Here is a 19899-nt window from a genome sequence, read left to right on the forward strand (position 1 = left end):
GTTTAGGAGGGGGTGGAGGAGGCATGCAGAACACATGTTGTTTCTCAAAGTGGTGGATCACCGGCAGAATACGAGGTTCTTCACAACCTTTCCAACGTTTAATGTTGCAGACTTCTATAACATTTCCTAAACAACTGAGAATAAAATACCATCATCCTTTGTAAGGTTTCCAAGTTTTACAGGTTAGGAAATAATGCATTAATGAAACTTGATGGGCAAATGTAAATTAGGCAAAGTTTCCAGGCATACCTCTCTGCTATTTCTGAGAATCAATACACTGTAACTTCATTGAGTTGCGAGCTAGTCCCAATATATGGTCTGATTTTTTAGAAAAGGTAAATGTTGGTAATATTATGTCCTATTATGTCTCTATAATTTACCATGCTTTGAAGCAGAATGTTGAAACTGTATATGTATGTGTAACTTTAAATATATACAGCAAGAATAGCAGCTGAAAAATAACATTATCTAGAGAACACCCATGTTTCCAAATACTTGTTCCTTACAAGGTTCTGTCTCCACAAGATTTCGGTCAACTTGAGGCAATTTACATTAGGTCTGGAGAAGACTCTTCTAGCCCAGAAAACTGACTCCATACAAAATAAACTAGTTAAACAAATAATTATTGAAATAATTCAAATAATCAGCATTTAACAGTCAAAACAAAACTATGTTTCCTGCTGTTGCCATAGAGACAAAATTAAGAGTTAAAATAAATGTTTCTCTTAATTCGAGTCATTTCTGATATATGACATAAGAAATCATAGTACCGTCTATACTGGAAAGCCCAAAAACCCAAGTCTTACAGAGTTACTGCATTGTACTGAGTCCTCAAGATCAGCCACTTAACTTATTCCAGATTAGGATACATCCCATGATGGTTTCCCAAGTGCAATGTCTATATAAAAAGTTGAGGCTTTAGGGAGGTAACATATGGGTATTGTGTATGGTTATCTAAACAAGCCTAAGTTCTATCAAGCCACAAGCCTTCTGGGGGATCCACCACCACAAAAGTCGGAGGACGTGAAGATCTTCTGGTTTACCATTCCTTGATGAAGGATGGAAAATTTCAAGAACATCAACAATGTAGCATGTGGACGGCTGGCAGACTCATAAATTCATTGTAAAACCACAAAAGCAACTGAATTTATGGAATCTATCATGACCCTGAGATCACTGCGACTGTCGTATATATTTCTGTATTATACATATATGACACCACATTAATGTAGAGAAAAAAAAAAAAACCAGCTGAAAGGACTAATAGCATTCCTTGAGACGTTAAAGTTTACTTAAAAGGCAAAGAAGTTGAACTTTATTTATTCCTCTACCCTGATAAAAGTCCTAATAAACTGTCAGTTCCTTAAGTTAATAATAGCCTATCTGTACATGTTTTCTGAAGCCCAGTTCTTCCACCTACAAAAGATGTTACATGTTTACTTCTCATGTTTTATGACCTTGCTCTTCAAAGTGTAGTCTACAGAGCCACAGAAGAGTCATCACCTTGAGCTTCCTACAAATGCAGAATCTGAAGCCCTACCTCAGACCTACTGATTTAGAATCTACATTTTAGCAAATCCCCAGGGATTTCGTATGCACACCGCTGCCATAAACCCACTGTTTTATGACACATAGACACACAGAAGGCATGCAATTCCGTGCATCCTTGCTGAACCTAAGAGCTAGAAGAAATTAACTTTGTATTAAGAGTCAAGATAGGGGCGCCTGGGTGGCTCACTCGTTAAGCGTCTGCCTTCGGCTCAGGTCATGATCCTGGGGTCCCGGGATCGAGCCCCGCATCGGGCTCCGTGCTCAGCAGGAAGCCTGCTTCTCACTCTCCCACTCCCCCTGCTTGTGTTCCTGCTCTCGCTATCACCCTCTCTCTAATAAATAAATAAAATCTTAAAAAAAAAGTCAAGATAACTTTCAAGTTAATAAGACTCTGCATTTGCCAAAGTTGACTAGCTGAAAGATAGGTTAGAACGTTTCGGGAGGCTCCTGTTTTCTTCTCCTCTTGCAAGAATTTGTTTAGCTCTCAGCTAATACGTTCTCATGGTCTATCATTAATACATGCAGACTGTGCACAGTATGCCAGAATTTGAGTAGAAGGCACTTTGGTCTCATCTAGGGAATTCTGTAAAATATGCAAGAGAAAGAAAAGCCTGGCTTAGAGAATGTGCGAACTCTTCAGAAATTTAATTATACGTTTTCACTTGGCCTAAAATGTCCTCATAGCCTTTGGTCAAACAATTTCAGAGTAATCTAGTGGAAATGGGATATGTGTTATCAAGTCTAAATCAATGCCAGTCTTATGTAAATAAAGATTTAGGGACACAGAGCCAAATTTCACTGGCACCCTGTATTAGTATCAGTAAATACAATGGTAATAAAACAATTAAGCGAACATTCAAACTGCACAGAGAGTTAAAATTACAGTGCAATTATTACCTAAATCACAGATTAAGAAAAAAAAAATAAGGCCAACCATGTCTATACATAAACAGTGCTTAATGTGTTATTGTGTTGAGCTCCATGTGTGGGCCTTGTGTCTGACAAGCTGTTCAGCCTCCTGCTTTCTTAAGTAGGTTTTACTGTTAAATTATGGCTAGAATTAACCAACATGCCAGTACACCATGATATTAATCTCCCAAGTATTCAATCACTTAACAATAGCATCATTATTCTAGAAAACTCTGCTTATTCACTGTTTGTTCATGTTTTCAGATGTTTCATTAAGAGCAATTTTATTTCAATAGAATTCAAAAGCTGTGCAAATGCATAATCTAAAAAAAAAAACAGTCTTAAATATTTAATTTTCCAAAAGGAGGCCAAAAAAAAAAAGAAAGATAATAAAACAGTGACTAGGTCAGTGAAATCAAAACAATTATCTAAAATTAAAGTATTCTGGAGAGTTCATGGAAGGGGCACTTGAAAGGAGAATGTGAAATGTAGGAGGCTGACCTCTGCTTTTCAAGAGAAATCACCAACTTGCAGGTATGTGTTCTGTCAGCTGCCATAATTCAGCTGTAGTTGCAATAATAGTGTTGTGTCTCCTTCTTGTGACATATCTGTAGTCCTTAATTGGCATTGGTGTGCAGAGATGAGTATAATCACTGTATCAGAAATGGCCTTCTCTTCAGACTACTGATTTTTATAGTTCATTAAAAGTATTTCTCAAGAGGCATTCATATTGAATTCTGACTTCCGGAATGACCACAAAGGAACAGTTAGAGGCAGTGAGTGAGGTCCTGCGGCGAAGTCACGCTGATTCTTGAATTATATCCAAAAGTCGTGAGCCCAGTGTTTCCAGGGCTTGCTGCTTACACAGCTGTTTAGATGGCCCAGGGCAAACCAAAATGACCAAATCTTTTTCTCCTAGGCAATTCCACCATAATATGCCCAGACCCAAATTGGTACGGAATTTAAGAAATAAAATAACAAAGCATATATGTAAACCACCCTTCAAGTGATTTCAAAATCTGAATGGCTGAAAGAATTCTTAGGGAAACTTAACTTTAAAGAGTGAATAGTATGAACTAGTTGCTTTGGAATAAATACTCTGAATAGCAATGACTTGTCTTTGAAAATGTATTTTTTTAGGACCTTACATAAAATATTTCAGTTAAAGAGATTTTTTTTTTTTTTTTTTTTTTTTGCCACATAGATACCTAAGCCTATAAATACAAAGTGTATGTTTCTGAAAGGCCTCCAGGCTCAGGGGGCTCACCAAATATGCAAGGAAAAACAAAGTTTCAGAGGAAATGCACATTCCCCTCTATTTTGATTCCAAATCATAAAGCTGTTTAAAAAGATAAATGGAGACCACCAAATAGGCCAAAAATAATAGAAGCTATTTCTCTGGTGGAACATGTTAATTATTTATTATTAATTATTTAAGTATTACAGTGTTCCCGTCTCTAAGTATACACTTGTACATTAGAAACAGTCATTAAAATGTATTGCCTAACTACTAATGCTCAAGCTTTATACCAAGAAGCCGGCGTGGTTAACACCAACAAATCCTTTTGCTGACATTTATGTCTTTTATTCACGTGACCTTGGCTGTGGCTTTTCAGAAGGTAGGAAAAAGAAATAGTCAGATTTACATTTTTCACTCCCTATCTTTAAAACCTTTGTGTTATCTTCATTGATCTTGTAGAGAAATGAAATGGCACTAGATAGGTAAATGAAAGTGTTTATCATCATCGTATTAATCTATGTATTTTATAACTATATGTCTAGCTTCTTCTATTATTGTCCTGGGAATACAGAGATGAATCAGATGTGAGTTCTGTCCCCGAAGTGCTTACTGACTAAAGCAGGATCACAGACTTGAAAATAAATCAGTCCAATATGGTGTTGGTGGTACCATGTGGCTAAGACCGAAGTACACAAAATGATGTATCATAAGGCAACCAGGCAGGCGTGGGTACATCTATTCTGGGAGTTAGGGATGGGTTGGGGATGAACTGAGGGAGATGAGTGTCTTAGGCTTTCCAGAGGAAGTGGCACTTAAGCTGAATCTGAGATGTGTATATTCATTTTTTTGCCTGATGAACAACATTCCACCTGTGATGTTCATCAAGAGCCTGTGGATCAGTCATAAAGAACTGGTACCCATTAATGGCGCCATAGAAGATACACACACACACACAATAAAGTCTCAGGCCAGGGTGCTGGCTTTAAATTGCTTCTAGTTCTGCTGAGGGGTAACCATGGCTTCAACAATTCATTGGAAAGCCTGGTCAGGCTGATAATCTGGTCTCCTACAAACTCAAGAGAGGCTGGCGGTGCTGGGACACAGAGGAGAGTGACCTTCTGCCTGAACTAGATCTACCATCTTGAGCAAATGCTTCTTCTGAGTCTTGAACCCAAACAAACACCCTGCAGTTGCCCATTCACCCACCTTAGAAGGGCACTTAGAGACCATCCATTGTTTCTCACCCCCTCAGGGCTTCACCTCTTACCTCCCATCCTCTCTGGCTATAACCACAGACTTACTCAGTTTTCTTCATCTTTTTATGTTTCTTTATATTTTAGAAACCCTTAGAGCCCCAGGTAGTAGTTAGGCTGATTTCCTCCTCAATTGTGGTCCATTTTCACACAAGTTATTTAAGAGCTGTAAGTGTCCAAGAAGCAATAAGATCACTGAGATTTTGAAGGCCTCAAAGACTCAATTATACATTATGTAGAAAATGTTTCACTGGTCAATGAGGAGATCAGGCTGGCTGTCAATTCTGAACTGTACTTGGATATGTGGGATGTAAAGTGGGGCAGCATCCTGTCACCTAAGAATACATAGGGCAACAGGAAACACTCTATTTACTTTGTTTGTCTTAAGTTTCAAAACATGGTGTAATGTAGTGTGTAAATAAAAGAACATTTTGGGGGATAGGTTAGGGAATAAAAGAGGATGAGCTACATAGAGTCCTCAGTGCTAACCACAGAAGATTTCTAAGTAATGAGGGTGCCCACTCCACCCACATTACCCTGGACTACGACTAGGTGTTCCAGTCCTTGTGACGTAGAGCCCCTGCGTGAATGAAGAACAATTTCTACTTCCACATTGTTGTTTAACTAACCATGGACATATGATCTTAGAATTTTGCTATTTTGACAAGTGGGTGTGTAATCTTTTGATAACCAAAGGATCTCAAGAGAATCATGGTAACAGGACTAGGCACTGCTGGAAAGGGTGCAATGGTGAGATTCTAGGCCTGGCAAGAAACAGAACCTGTCTATGAACAATGGTTCAAGAACCACACCTGTGGCTCTGAATTTCAGCATATTACCCCAACTATCTCAAAAGCTAGATTCATGCACATTTAAGCTCAATGTGTGAAAGGCTTTCCCAGCAGGGCAGGGCTGTGGAGAAGTGGCATATTCACCAGTTTGCTTTGCCAGTCTCAAGTTAGTTGATATAGGTACATAGGCTCGATGGCTCTTCATCTGAGCATGGATAATGCCCATTTACCTAAAAGCAGGTTAAATAGTAACACATGTGCGCTTGGTACCACATAGACACTCTGTAGACACATATCACCTAAATATCATTCTGTCATGGAGGCCCTTCTCTGAGGTTACCCCCCTCTCCAGCTTAAATAAAATCCTTGAACATGAACTCTCAGAATACTCTGTTTTTCTTCCATAGCTTCTAGTAGTTTCATGTACCCCTCTCTTCATTAGACTTAAAGATTCATAAGGACACCATCATCATCTCTATACTGGTGTCCTTTGATATCCCAACACCTAACACAGCACAATCACATAGTAAGTACTAAATATTTGTTGAATCTATATCTAAAAGTCTGTAGCTATCAGAAAAAAAAAAAAAAGGTTTCATTTTGAAATTTGAGTCTTAGTTTTCTCAAGGATTTTGTTTCTAAGCAAAAGCAATAAGCAAAGAGCTCTTATCAGTAAAATCCATCCTTGTAGTTTATGGATTCATCATTCTCAACAACTTAGCTGTGGTAGCAATCTATGATTATACATTTTGGCACAGCATCAAAAACAACTTTATTGATACTGCTAAAACAGGAGAAGCAGGGGTGAAGTAGTGTTGTATCCATTCTAAGGGCTGGGTGACATTGGGAAAAGCAGAACAAGAGGCATTATCCTAGCAATGACATTTAAGAAGCAATCAAGAAAAGTGAGATACAGCAGATACATGGCTGAAGCCAGGCAAGTGTCAAAAATTGGGTCTAGGCTGCCCAGAAAGCTTAATGAATGGGCAACAGAAATAAATGAGAACAGGATATGCCATGCAATTAGGAGGTGATATATGATAGTGTAAGAGCACCAAAGTAGCCAGAGTTTTATTTGGAATTAACAACAAAATTAAAGGAATAAATAGCATAGTTTGAAGACAACCTCTCTCAAAAGGAGGCACACAATCTGAAGTTGCTGTTAAAACACCATTGAGAAAGGATCCGTAGAGAAATAGGATTTAACTGAACAAATGAAGCTGTACTTCAGAAATCAGATTAACAATGGTAATTAGGACAGAATCTTCCTGGAGTGTAATTCTTTACATTTTATCTGCCCTTTAGTCACCCAGTCTCATCATGCATTATTATTCCATTTTCAAGAGAAAGAAAGAGAGACTCAGAATATTAATTTGCCCAAACTTCACAAGGCTAATACGTGGCAGATTGGAACTCCAAAGTGTACACTCCGGTTTAAGCTTCCTGTTGTTGCAAACCCAAATACGAAGGTTCCACAAATATTTCACAGAATAGAGCACCATTTCCTACTTCTATATACATTATCTCAAAAGCTCCTCCTACACAATGTTGCAATATAACAGAGATGTGTGCCTTCCAAATCCTTGTGTATCAAAGCTTCTTTCTGCAACTGTTAGAGCTTGCTAACACTTTTGGAATTGTGTGAAACTAGGGACCCATTTTGTTGTTTTTGTTACTGCTGTTACTGTCTGCATAACAGAAGTGTCCTGGAGAGAGGAACTATGGCATGGGAAGGCTGCTGAAGATCTGGAAAGGTAAAGCCAAGTGAGGTTTTGGATTTCAGGAAGGAAGATGAGAAGACAGTAAAGAGAAAGGAATGGGTGTGCTGTGAAGCATACCTCTCTGAAGGCAGAGACAGCTTTAGAGGGTAGGGGCATCCCAGAAAACCTCAAGCATACTATACATGAAGGTGTTCTCAAAAGGGGCCTTCAGATAATTCTCAGATAAAACAAGGAGCCCATGAAAGGAAGAAGAGAGAACCAAATGTTACAGAGAAACAACGGGAACACAATGAGGAAATCAAGGCAGGAAATCTGCTTGAAACTTCAGGTGTCCATTGGAAATGGTCAATATTTTACACAATTCCTGGTCTAGTTTGCATTGGGGTTCTCTGTTAGGGAAAATCAACTTTGGACTGGAGAAGTTAGAAAAACTGATGGTGAGATCATAAAAGAAAACTGAGACCACCGAGGATAAGTTCTCTCACAGGTGAATTAAGGACTTGACAGCACAGGGAATAAAATGGAATAACCACTGTTAAGAGAGATATTTAAAGTGAAGCCAGGAGGAAATTGAGGAGGTGGGGTTTATGCACATCTTCTATCTCAAATTCTTGGAATTTTTGCTGAACTCAGCTAAAAGCCAAGGCATCTGCTATATGGACATAAATGGATTTTCTGCCTAACATTACCCTAGCAACCAATCACATACAGATTAATGGAACTGTAGCTATACCAGCACCAATCACCTTTTCTTCAAGCAACCTACGCAAATTCCCTCTTTCCGCTATAAAAATTCTAACCTCCTTTGTCTCTCTGGAACACACTTTTGATTATTGCCAAATCTGTGTCTCCTGGAGTGCAATCCCTAGAATCCCAAATAAATGCACATGTTTTATTTTGCAGCTTGCAGTTTTGTCTTTCACTGGTTGACGGGACCATTGAGGGACCATGTGTTTGGAAACTAAGGTGGGTCAGGCGCTCTCAGAGATCAGCCAGTATAAATGAGTTAACTCCTGGGAATCAGATACTGCTTCTGTAATTCCTTCTAGAGTTTATGTCTCTAACCCTGACCTCCCCTTCAAGCACTATTCCCAATTCACCAACTGTCTCCAATGTGGGGTGTGAGTAGAAATTATTAAAACTTTCTATTTGTATTTAATTTGACTTAAAAATATAAAAGAAATTAAGCATTACTAACTAAATTAAGCATCATCAAACATTTACTATGTAGATGGACACCCAGGTCCTCACTCTGCTTTTATGTAAGTTAGTCATGCGTCACCTAGGTCAGTGGTGACCTCAGATTGGGCTCCATAGATCAGCAGTGGCAGAACCCAGGGGCTTATTAAAAATGCAATTCATATTAAAATTGTGATGTAGTTTATCCCACACCAGATGCTCTGAATCGGAATCTGGACAATGGGTAGGAAGGAAAAGGGATATAACCATCTTTTTAACAAACCCTCCAGGTGATTATTAAGCATACATTCAAAAAACATTTATTTAAGGCATGCGAAGTCTCCTGTGGGGATATATCGGTGGTATTTTATTTATTGTGATTTCCATTAGGAAATCATTTTAATCTGGGATTCAGTATTTACACAAACACAGATCTATAGATGCAGATACACAGATATGTACACACACCTACAAACAAAACTTTCATGAAACAATACTTACGGTTACTATGTTTAAAAGACCCTGACACGTTGTATTTTATTCTATTCTAATTTTTACCCACCAGACTGATCTCAGCACCCCCTGATTCTAATTGACACATTGAAAAATCCTATTCTATTGTGTATATTCAGAAAAGACTTTGGGACAGTAAACCGTCTTCTACCAATAGTATATTGATTTTATTTAGCCTGGAGAAAAGACCCAAAGGCTCTGACAATTACCGTGTTACATTTGTGAGGCTGTTATCCTAAAGAATTAGTTTTGCTCTGTATAGCAAAATGTATTTTGACTTGTTATAAGAGAATACCTCATAAACAATGAGAGTTTATCAACAGTAACATGACATCTATCAAGACGCAGCGAGTTCATCTCATTAGAAATGCTCAAGCTAAGCTAGTGGACCACTTGGCACTTTGATTTCAGATGGAACTCAAGCTTTAGAAAATCCTTTTCACTTAATGCATTTTAATGCCCACTCGAGCCCTATGATTCCATGGTTCTTTCAATTCTGGATTCTTGCTTCGCATTAGCACATTTCTGATCTAAATTTTCTATTGCACTTACTCAAAGGGCCTGTATGATAGAAATGCACCTAAAGCAGAAATGCCTGAAGTTAGAAATGGTGCACTTAGCAGTTAGCACAGTGCTATGATTATTTCCTTCCCTTTGTCTCCCCATTCAGCTCTACGGTCCACATGGCCTGGATCTTTGCTCTAATCACTTTTTATTCCCAGCACCTATCACAGCAGCTTAAACACAGCTAGCAATTAGTAGAAATTTGCTGAATTAGTTAAAGACTGAATGAATGAACCTCTTTCATGATGATAAGCACCTGTGCCCAGGAAGCAGAGGGCAGTTTATAAGAATATAATTTGCCTTTATGGCATTCTAAACAGGTAGATAACAAATAATGCTATTCTTTACTTTTTTTAGATGAATGTTGTATGCTCATGTAATTGTTCAGCTGGTAGTAGGACAAAAAGGGAATACAAATCAAGTCTTCAAATTCTAGACAAGCTCTGCCCGATGGCACTCCTGATGAGAAGTACTCTCCTCGCTAATAGTATTGCATGATAAGGTATGCTATTAAACTGTGCAAGCATGTGGGCAGGGATGGTGGTGAAGTTTAAGCCAAGCAAGCCAGCCCTGTCAACTTATTTCCTAAAGATAATGAAGAAAAGATGATGTGTGGTTCTCAATGGACCTTGGGAAATGCCTTGCACATAACAGGCTGTGAATAACTCCCTGACCAGAGGGAACATATGACTTGCGAGTTCTATCTACACATCCCAGCAGCCTCTTCGGCAGACTCACAATAACCTAGCCAAGGTAACAGCCTCAGAACATGGTGCTTAGATCGCTGTCACATCATTTACTTCACCACCCAGGCTCTCTCACTTCTGATGTCATTGGGAGATTAATTAATTGCAGAGAAAACTTTTAGGGAAATTGAATAAAAGAAGACATAGTCCTAACTCTTTGTAAAAGTTATAAAATATGCTATGCTTCTCTTGAGAGTATGGTCCTAGTATTCATCCTATGGAACCCCTTTCCATCCAAGTACTCAAAAAAGACAGATAGTTTGCAATACTAAATGCATGTGTTTTTTGAAAAACAACTTAAGGGGCATCTGGATGGCTCAGTCAGTTGAGCGTCCAACTCTTGATTTCGGCTCAGGGTCATGGGATCTGCCCACTTCGGGCTCCCAGCTCAGCAGAGAGTCTGCTTGAAAGATTCTCTCCCTCTGTTCCTCTCCCTGCTCACTCTCTCTCTCTCTTGCTCTCTCTCTCTCAAATAAATAAATTAATATTAAAAAAAAGAGAGAGAGAAACAACTTAAATAACAGGTCTTTTTCCCTTTGTCCTGCCAAGATTTTTAGTAGGTCTCTTATTACTTCTACATAAGTATTTTTCAATTAGCAATAATCGAGCCTCGGATAAACCTCACTGGCTACGATACTGCCACTGCGCAAAGCTCACATAATTATTTTTATATAATTTAAAGGCTTAACCATGAGTAACCATGAACAATATGTGTATAGATATTCAATACAGAGATAAACAGTTTATCTCTAGCTAATGTATTGATTTCAGCACTATCTTTCCTTCAAAAATCTTCCCTACCTTGCGTGTCTGTTCTTGTATCCATTCAATTTATAGTGGCAAATATAGAGTGGTAAATACAATATAGTCCTTGTTTGCAAGGAGTTTACAGTCTAGTTGGAGGGGAGGACAACAATTTAAAGATGTAATTGTGGGGGCCTGGGTGGCTCAGTCGGTGAAGCGTCTACCTTCAGCTCACGTCATGATCCTGGGGTCTTGCATTGGGCTCCCTGCTCAGTGGGCTGCCTGCTTCTCCCTCTGCCTCTGCCCCTCCCCCCACTTGTATTCTCTCTCACTTGCTCTGCTCTCTTTCAAATAAATAAATAAATAAATAAATATCTTTAATAAAAAAAGATGTAATACATTGTGGATTGATTATATAAGGACTAAGTATAGGATCCTATTTGAAAAATTCAGAAAGCCATCTGGTCTAATGTGAAAGGAATCAGGAAGGGCTTCCTAGACAAACTGGCATGTAGACTGGTGCCTGACCGGGTGTAGAGGGGTTACCTAGGTAAGAGAGTGATGGGGAAGGGAGATTATTCCAGGCAGATGTGGCAGCAGGTATAAAAGCCTGGAGGCAAAAGATGACAGGCAATTGTAGTGACGTGAGGTAAGTTTACTGATGTTGAAATAGTGCAAAGTGAGAGATGCTAAGAGGCAAGGTTGGAGAAGGAAATGGAGAACCTAGTTGATCCTGAGTGGTCTTTATGACATGCAAGGACTGTGGGACTACTGGAAGGGCTCTGGGCTTAGAGGTGACATTGTCTGGATCACATAATGTGAAGCTGATTCTAGTTGTAATGTGGAGTACAGATTGAAGAGCCTTTGTTAAAGGCACGGGGAACAATCAAGAGACAGTTCAGTAAGAGACAGCAGGATCCTAGTGAAGGCATTAGTAGGGAGGATGAAGGGCAGAGGATGGACAAACAGAGAAATCCAGGAGGTAGCCATGACAGGGTTTGGCAACTGATCGGATGTGGAAGTGGAGAAAGACAAAGAGTTAAGCATGATTCCCAGATTACTGATTTGAGTGAGTCAAATCTACCTCTATGCCAACCCATGCCATATGCTGTACACATTAGTGAACCTGGGCTGCAATGTGGCTCTGTGTGTGCGCTGGGATGGCCCATTCGAAATGCTGTTCAGGCTTTTCTTTCTGCCTCATCATAATGCAAAGATATTATGCATTATGATACTATGATATCTAAAGATACTTTCTAGGTCTACTCATGCTGACTACATTTATATCACACTATTTTATGTCGATCGCTCTCATATGAAAGTTGTTTATATACTTGTGTTCTTTTTTCTTGTAATAACTTTTAAGATCTACTCTCTTAGCAAGTTTCAAATATGCAACACAGTATTAATAACTATAGTCAACATGCTGCATATTACATCCCTGTGTTTTATTTATTTTATAGCTGGAAGTTTGTGCCTTTTGGCCCCCTTCATCCATTTCACCAGTTTAATTCCTGTGCTATGCCTTCCTTCACCCCTGTATTTTTAGGGCTATGGCAGGGCCTTGCCATGTATTTCTCAGATCACTTTCCACACACAAACACTTGGTTCTTTAATTGAAAATATCCATTTAGAGATGCAAGAGTTTAAATTTTTTTCTGAGTTTTCTCAAATACTTATGCATGCACACATATCTGAATAATGTCTTGGAAGTACAATACCCATTTTTTTCTATTAGAAAAAATTCTATTACTGTGAAAATGGTCATTACTTTCTTATGAATCTTAATGAATGCATCCTTCTGGTACTGTTCATAATCCCACATAGGATGAATAAAGAGATGCATGTACTATATCCACTGGTACATAGTGGATTGGATAAATTGCACAGGGAAGTTCCCCAGAGTGAATTAGCATCAATAATACATGCATATCTATATTCTATTCTGAGTCATGCTCATTGCTGCTACTGAAAATCCATTGTGCTGATATTTGTGCTCAGGATGTGCCTTTATGCATTCAATACTTTACTTTTAGTTAATATTGCATTAAGTTCTATATTAGAGTAAATTATAGGGGGTGTGGAGTATCTTCTGGAAAACGCATTTTTTTAAAAATGGTCTCATTTTTCTTTTCTGAATTAAACACTCAAGATAAATAAGAAGTGCTTTGGATGTCACATAATTTTAAAATAAGATCTACTTCAGATACAAATTTCCTACTCACTACTTCTAAAATACTCTACAGAAACTAATTTTTCTAATTCTATAGCCCACCACACTCCCAATTTGGACTAAAAAAAATGGTGACTATCATATTAAATATTAGTGATACATATATAGCCGATCCTCATTATTCACAGATTCTGTATTTGTGAATGTACCTACTCACTAAAATTTATTTGGGACCTCCGAATCAATTCTCGCAGTGGTTTTGTGGTCATTTGTGGATATGTGCCATGAGGTGAACATTCTGAGTTGCCTGATATGCATGTTCTCAACTGAAGTTGAACAAAGCAATGCTCTGCCTTCTTGTATCAGCTCTCATACTGGAAACAAGTGTCCTTTTGGCAGTCTATTTAGTATCACATTTTTCACTTTTTTGTTTTTTTTGGTTTTTTTTGAATAGCACTGAAGTGCTCTCTAGTGTTCCTAAGTGCATGAAGGTTACAATGTGCTGTTAAAATAAAATTGGAAACCAGGCTTGAAAATCCCCCATGCAGACAAAACCATGTAAGCAAAACTAAAACTAGCTTATTTCATGAAAATGAGTGTAACGTAGGTTATTTCTTGTAAATGCCTCCGACAATCATAAAAGAAACTTAAGTCATCTCCCTAAAAACGGTGTAAGATAATAACTTTCAACCAATCCCCTGCCATCTGGAAACCCCCACTGTAAGAGCCAATCATTGTAAAGGTTAAACAGTCCTCATTTTCACTTTATAAGCCATCCTATAATGTCATGCTTCTGAGCTTCATGTCAGTTTTGAATTTGAAAGCTCCCAGTTCGTGAACTGTTCTTACATGCACAATCAACTCTTACTAATTTGGTGGTTTAATTTTGCTATTTCCAGATTCTTAGCAATGTCTCATAGAGAGAATATGTGTTGGATAACCTTTGTTCAGGCATGAGTTAGAGGGTTGTTGGCCATGAGTTCAATGTTAATGAATTATATTATATATTAAATAGGTGTCTTTTTTTAAGATTTTATTTATTTATTTGAGAGAGAGAGAGAGCACAAGAGGGGGTAGGGTCAGAGGGAGAAGTATACTCCCTGCTGAGTAGGGAGCCCAATGCAGGACTCGATCCTGGAACTCCGGGATCATGACCTGAGCTGAAGGCAGTCGCTTAACCAACTGAGCCACCCAGGAGCCCTAAATAGGTGTCTTTAAACAGAAACACACATAAACCCAGGTTATGTATTGATAGGTTGATGAATATGTTGTGATCAGAGTTTCACAGAAACCTAACTCTATTAGGTGCAATAGTTCAATTTTTGCTAATTCAGACTTTACGGAAATAACAACTACAAATAACAAGAATCAACAGAACTTTCATATTTGGAAACTAAAACAAAAAAAAAATCTTGCTGTAAATGGTGATAATTTCATTTCACAGTATAATTTTATGTTACTGAAATTTTTTAAAAATACATACAAATATAGAAAAGAAAGAGCTCTCCCTTCAGAATGCTCCCTTCTGGGGGTATAGCTCAGTGGTAGAGCATTTGACTGCAGAATGCTCCCTTCAGAATCTAGCAGAAGAGATGAATAGTACACATGAACTAGAACACAGGGTGGTAAATGTAATAATCAACATAGAAATAAGGTGAAGTGGGAATACAGATGCATGTTGTGGCAAATGATTTTGTGATAACTGGAGAAAGAATATGGAATGCATGATGCAATGTATTTGAGCCGGTTTCTTAGAGATGAGTGGGAGTTGAGCAGATAGATTAGGAAGGCGATGGAGTGAATGAAGGCTCAAACACAAATTATCCAGCTATGACTTCATGAACAAAAATGCCAAATGCCAATGTGCTATTTTGACAACTGAAATGGCTCTCTAAATAAGAAATGCAATCCTATCTACTATTATGAAATTCTTTTTGAGTGAAATATTTATTCATTAAACTAGTAACAGATTTCTCCTTTATATGATATACACGGCTTGCTTTGTCTGTGAACCACACAGTCCTGAGGGCTGTGGTGCATGGTGAATTTCAACAATAAATGTTTCTTGGATAAAAGGCCAAATAAGTAAAAGAATGTCAGTGGACCTGATCAAAAACAAAAACAGGGGATGCCTGGGTGGCTCAGTCCGTTAAGCATCTGCCTTAGGCTCAGGTCATGATCCCAGGGTCCTGGGTGCGAGTCCCACATCAGGCTCCCTGCTCAGCGGGGAGACTGCTTCTCCCTCTCCCTCTGCCTCTCTCTTTCTCTCTCTCTGACAAATAAATAAAATCTTAAAGAGAAAGAGAAAAAAATATTTTACAGTTGCAGGATAACATTGGAACTATGTCCTATTCTATTTACTTCATCTACATTAAGTGATAGACATATGCCTCATATGCCTCATTCCAGAAAGTGATCAAATATTAGGAATAAAAGACAAGTTTCATAGAAAGTATCCTGTTGGTACTTGTCCTCTGTGGTGAGGCGGGAATCCCAGCAATTAAACACAATGGAGTCCTTGTTCCTCTGTGCCAATATTTTTAATAGATCCACCATTGTAGTATACTTCAGCTTTCCCCGGGAAAAATTACAGGCATCCTTTGAAAGATGCTGAGAATTACCCGATGGCTATGTTCAAATCGCCAGACTTCGTTTTGAACCATTCTGAATAGCTCTCCACGTTCCAGGGAATCAACATGGAGGGCACAGTGCTGAAAACTGCATTCTGGTGTCTGTTAGAGAACAGTGGGAAAATGATCTTGCCAGAGTCCCTTCTCCCCACTCCCACCGCAACAAAAGAAGGATGAGTGCTTTCCAAAGACGCTGTGCCCAACTCCTGCTAACTCAGTTTAAATTCATCAGCAGCTGCAGCGAACTTGCAGATGGTGCCAGACCCCAGGAGGGGAACACCTACAGGGAGAAGGGGCCTCTTGAAAAGCTGTGCTCTCTCCTGTCCAATAGCCTAACATCAAACTATTCTCAAGGTCCAGAAGTTCTGGCAGAAGTATAGAGTTAAAAAGCCTAAGGAAGGGATTTTTTTTTTCCCACTTTGGAAACACAGAGAATATTTAGTAAGACCCTGCTCACCCATTGCTAATGTCATTATACTCACTGATTATGACTGTATCTCCCGGGCCAGTTTCTCCTCCCTCCCCCCTCCCCACCTTCCCCCCCCCCCACCCCAGTTTCCTCTTGACAAGTTTGCTCACCAGGCCCCTCAGTCTTACCAATTTTCACAAAGGACAGCACCAAATAGATGCCAGCAGGGCCAAAGGCAGATGCCAAGAGGCTGTCACTTCTTTGCCCCTGGCTTGTGTGGAAGGCCAACAGCTCCTGTTGATTCTGCTCTCTTCCAGCCAGCCCCCAGTGAAAGCATGCTCTGGCCAGTGCCTCCACCGAGACAGCCCCCGCTGCCAAGGGTTCTTTCAGCTTTTGGTGGTCTAGAAGCATCCTGCTCCAGCCAGATGCCAGAGCTCAGGACCCAGGCAAGACAACCTGCTGGAGACCGCCCTTGCCAGGCCAAAGCCTACCACGAGGCGAGAAGGGAACAGAGCCAGAAAGAGCCTCAAGGGTTCAGTTGCTAACTGGGTTGGAGGATCTGGCACCAGAGTCATGGCCCCAGGCACGCTGCTCAGATTCGCTGCAATAACCAGCTGCTTGTCTGGCTGCTTGTTGCTAAATAGCAATCTTGGCGTCTAGCCATCGAGCTGGCACCGTGATGGAAATGCTACAGCTCAACAGTTTTCACCAGGCTGTGCCAGCCTAGAGATACAGAGTACTTCCCTGCCTAAAATCCATTCCAATGGTATCTACTTCCCGTGGAAGACTTCCATCTGAGTTTTCCTTGCCTGAGTGGAGGAATAACATTCCAGAAAAAAATGGCTGAAAAGTAAATGCAACATACTAAAATTTCTCTCCCAAATGGGTTCACATGGCAAAACATTTGCGATTAGGTAAACGTGGTGTCCCTGAAACAGTTGCCCTTATCCCTGAGGCTTCTGTCTTAGCGAGCAAGAGAAGCAGTAGAGATTCAAAGAGCTTTCAGTGTAAACTTCATAAATACGTAGATTTTCTCCCATTTATAAACATATTAATAGCAGAATTATATGTATTGAGTTGCTGTCTATCCAGGAATCCTTAAAAATGTATACAGGCATACCCTGGAGACATTGCAGGTTTGGTCCCAGACCACTGCAATAAAGTGACTATCACAAGAAAGTGAGTCAAATGGAGTTTTTGGTGTCCCAGTGCATATAAAAGTTATGTTTGTACCATACTGTAGTGTATTAAGTGTGCAATAGCATTATGTCTAAAAAACAACGTACATACCTTAAGTAAAAAATACTTGATTGCTAAAAAATGCTACCCATCAACTGAGCTTTTAGCAAGACATAATCTTTTTGCTGGTGGAAATAATCTTTTTGCTTTTGTACTATTCTAAATCCCTTATTGTCATTTCAACAATCTTCACAGCATCTTCATCAGTAGATCCCATCTCAAGAAACCACTTTTTTGTTCATTTATAAGAAGCAACCCCTCATCCACCCAAGTTTTATCATGAGAAGTGCAGCCACTCATCTCATCTTCAAGCTCCACGTCTAATTCTAGTTCTCTTGCTATTTCCACCACATCTGCAGGTACTTCCTCCACTGAAGTCTTGAACCCTCAAAGTCATCCATGAGGGTTGAAATCAATTTCTTCTAAACTCCTGTTAATACTGATATTTTTACCTCTTCCCATGAATCACAAATGTTCTTAATGACATTGAGAATGGTGAATCCTTTACAGAAGGTTTTCAATTTACTTTGCCCAGATCTTTCAGAGGAATCACTATCTATGGCACCCATTGCCTTACGAAACATATTTCTTAAATAATAACACTTGAACATCAAAATTACTCCTTGATCCACAGGCTGCAGAATGGATGTCATGTTAGCTGGCATTTTTTTTTAAGATTTATTTATTTATTTCAGAGGGAGAAAGAGAGAGTGGGGAGAGGGGCTACAGGAGGGGAAGAGAGAAACTCTAAGCAGACTCCATGCTGAGCATGCAGCCCAATGCAGGGCTCAATCCCACGACCCCGAAATCATGACTTGAGCTGAAACCAAGAGTCAGATGCCCAACCAACTGTGTCACCCAGGCATCCCATGGCATTTAAACAACATTATCTCACTGTACATCTCCATCAGAGCTCTTCGGTGACCAATGAATTGTCAATGAGCAGTGTTCTTTTGAAAGAAATCTTTTTTTTTGAGCAGTAGATCTCAACAGTGGGCTTAAAATATTCAGCAAACCATGTTGTAAACAGATGTGCTGTCATCCAGGCTTTGTTGTTCCATTTATAGGCAGAGTAGATTTAGCATCATTCTTAAAGGCGCTAGGATTTTCACAATGGTCAATGAGCACTGTTTTTAACTTAAAGTCACTCATTAGCCCCTAAGAGAGTCAGCCTGTCCTTTCAAAGTTTGAAGCTAGTCATTGACTTCTCTCCAGCTATAAAAGTCCTAGATGCCATCTTCTTCCAAAAGAAAGCTGTCATTGACACTGAAAATCTATCTAATGTAGCCACCTTCATGAATTATCTTAGCTAGATCTTCTGGATAACTTGCTGTGACTTCTATATCAGCACTTGCTGCTTCACCTTGCACATTTATGTTGTGGAGACGGCTTCTTTCCTTATACCTCATAAAACAATCTCGACTAGCCTCAAATTTTTCTTCTACAGCTTCCTCACCTCTCTCAGCCTTCACAGAATTGAAGAGTGAGGGCCTTGCTCTAGATTAGGCTTTGGCTTAAGGGACAGTGCTGTGGCTGGTTTGATCTTCTAACTAGACCACTAAGGCTTTCTCCAGGTCAGCAATAAGGCTATTTTACTTTCTTGTAATTTGTGTGTTCACTGCAGTAGCACTTTTAATTTCCTTCTAGAACTTTCCTTTGCATTCACAAGTTGGCTAACGATTTGGTGCAGGAGGCCTACCTCAGCTTTCAAGCTGCTTTCCTCACTAAGCTGAAGCTGAATCGCTGCTAGCTTTGTTTTAAAGTGAGAGACAAGTGATTCTTCCTCTCACTTGAACACTTGCAGGCCATTGTAGGGTTATCAACTACACTTATTTCAATATCGTTGTGTCTCAGGAATTGGAGAGGCTCAAGGAAAGGGAAAGAAAGAGGGGAATGACCAGTGGGTGGAGCAGTCAGAACACATAAAACATTTATCCACTAAATTCGATGCCTTATATGGGTGTGGTTTGGGTACCCCAAAAGAATTACAAAGTAACATCAAAGATTACCAATCACAGATCGCCAGGGGCACCTGGGTGGCTCAGTCATTAAGTGTCTACCTTCAGCTCAGATCATGATCCCAGGGTCCTGGAATTGAGCCCCACATCTAGCTCCCTGCTCAGTGGGGAGCCTGCTTCTCCTTCTGCCTGCCATTCCCTCTGCCCCCACACTTGTGCTCTCTCACTCTCTTAAATAAATAAATAAATAAATAAATAAATAAATAAATAAATAAATAA

The 19899-nt window shown here is 39.5% G+C and overlaps 1 protein-coding gene and 1 pseudogene across 13 annotated transcripts in view; both read right to left on the reverse strand.

Annotated features, from left to right (window-relative positions):
• The window catches only part of RBMS3 (RNA binding motif single stranded interacting protein 3), a 739797-nt gene that overhangs the window by 546317 nt on the left and 173581 nt on the right, over window positions 1-19899 (reverse strand). The window lies entirely within an intron of this gene.
• Window positions 10944-11121, reverse strand: LOC118007243 (annotated as a pseudogene).

This window comes from Mirounga leonina, unplaced genomic scaffold (assembly GCF_011800145.1).
Source record: "Mirounga leonina isolate KUSES-001 unplaced genomic scaffold, KU_Mleo_1.0 Mir_115, whole genome shotgun sequence".
NCBI lineage: Eukaryota > Metazoa > Chordata > Mammalia > Carnivora > Phocidae > Mirounga > Mirounga leonina.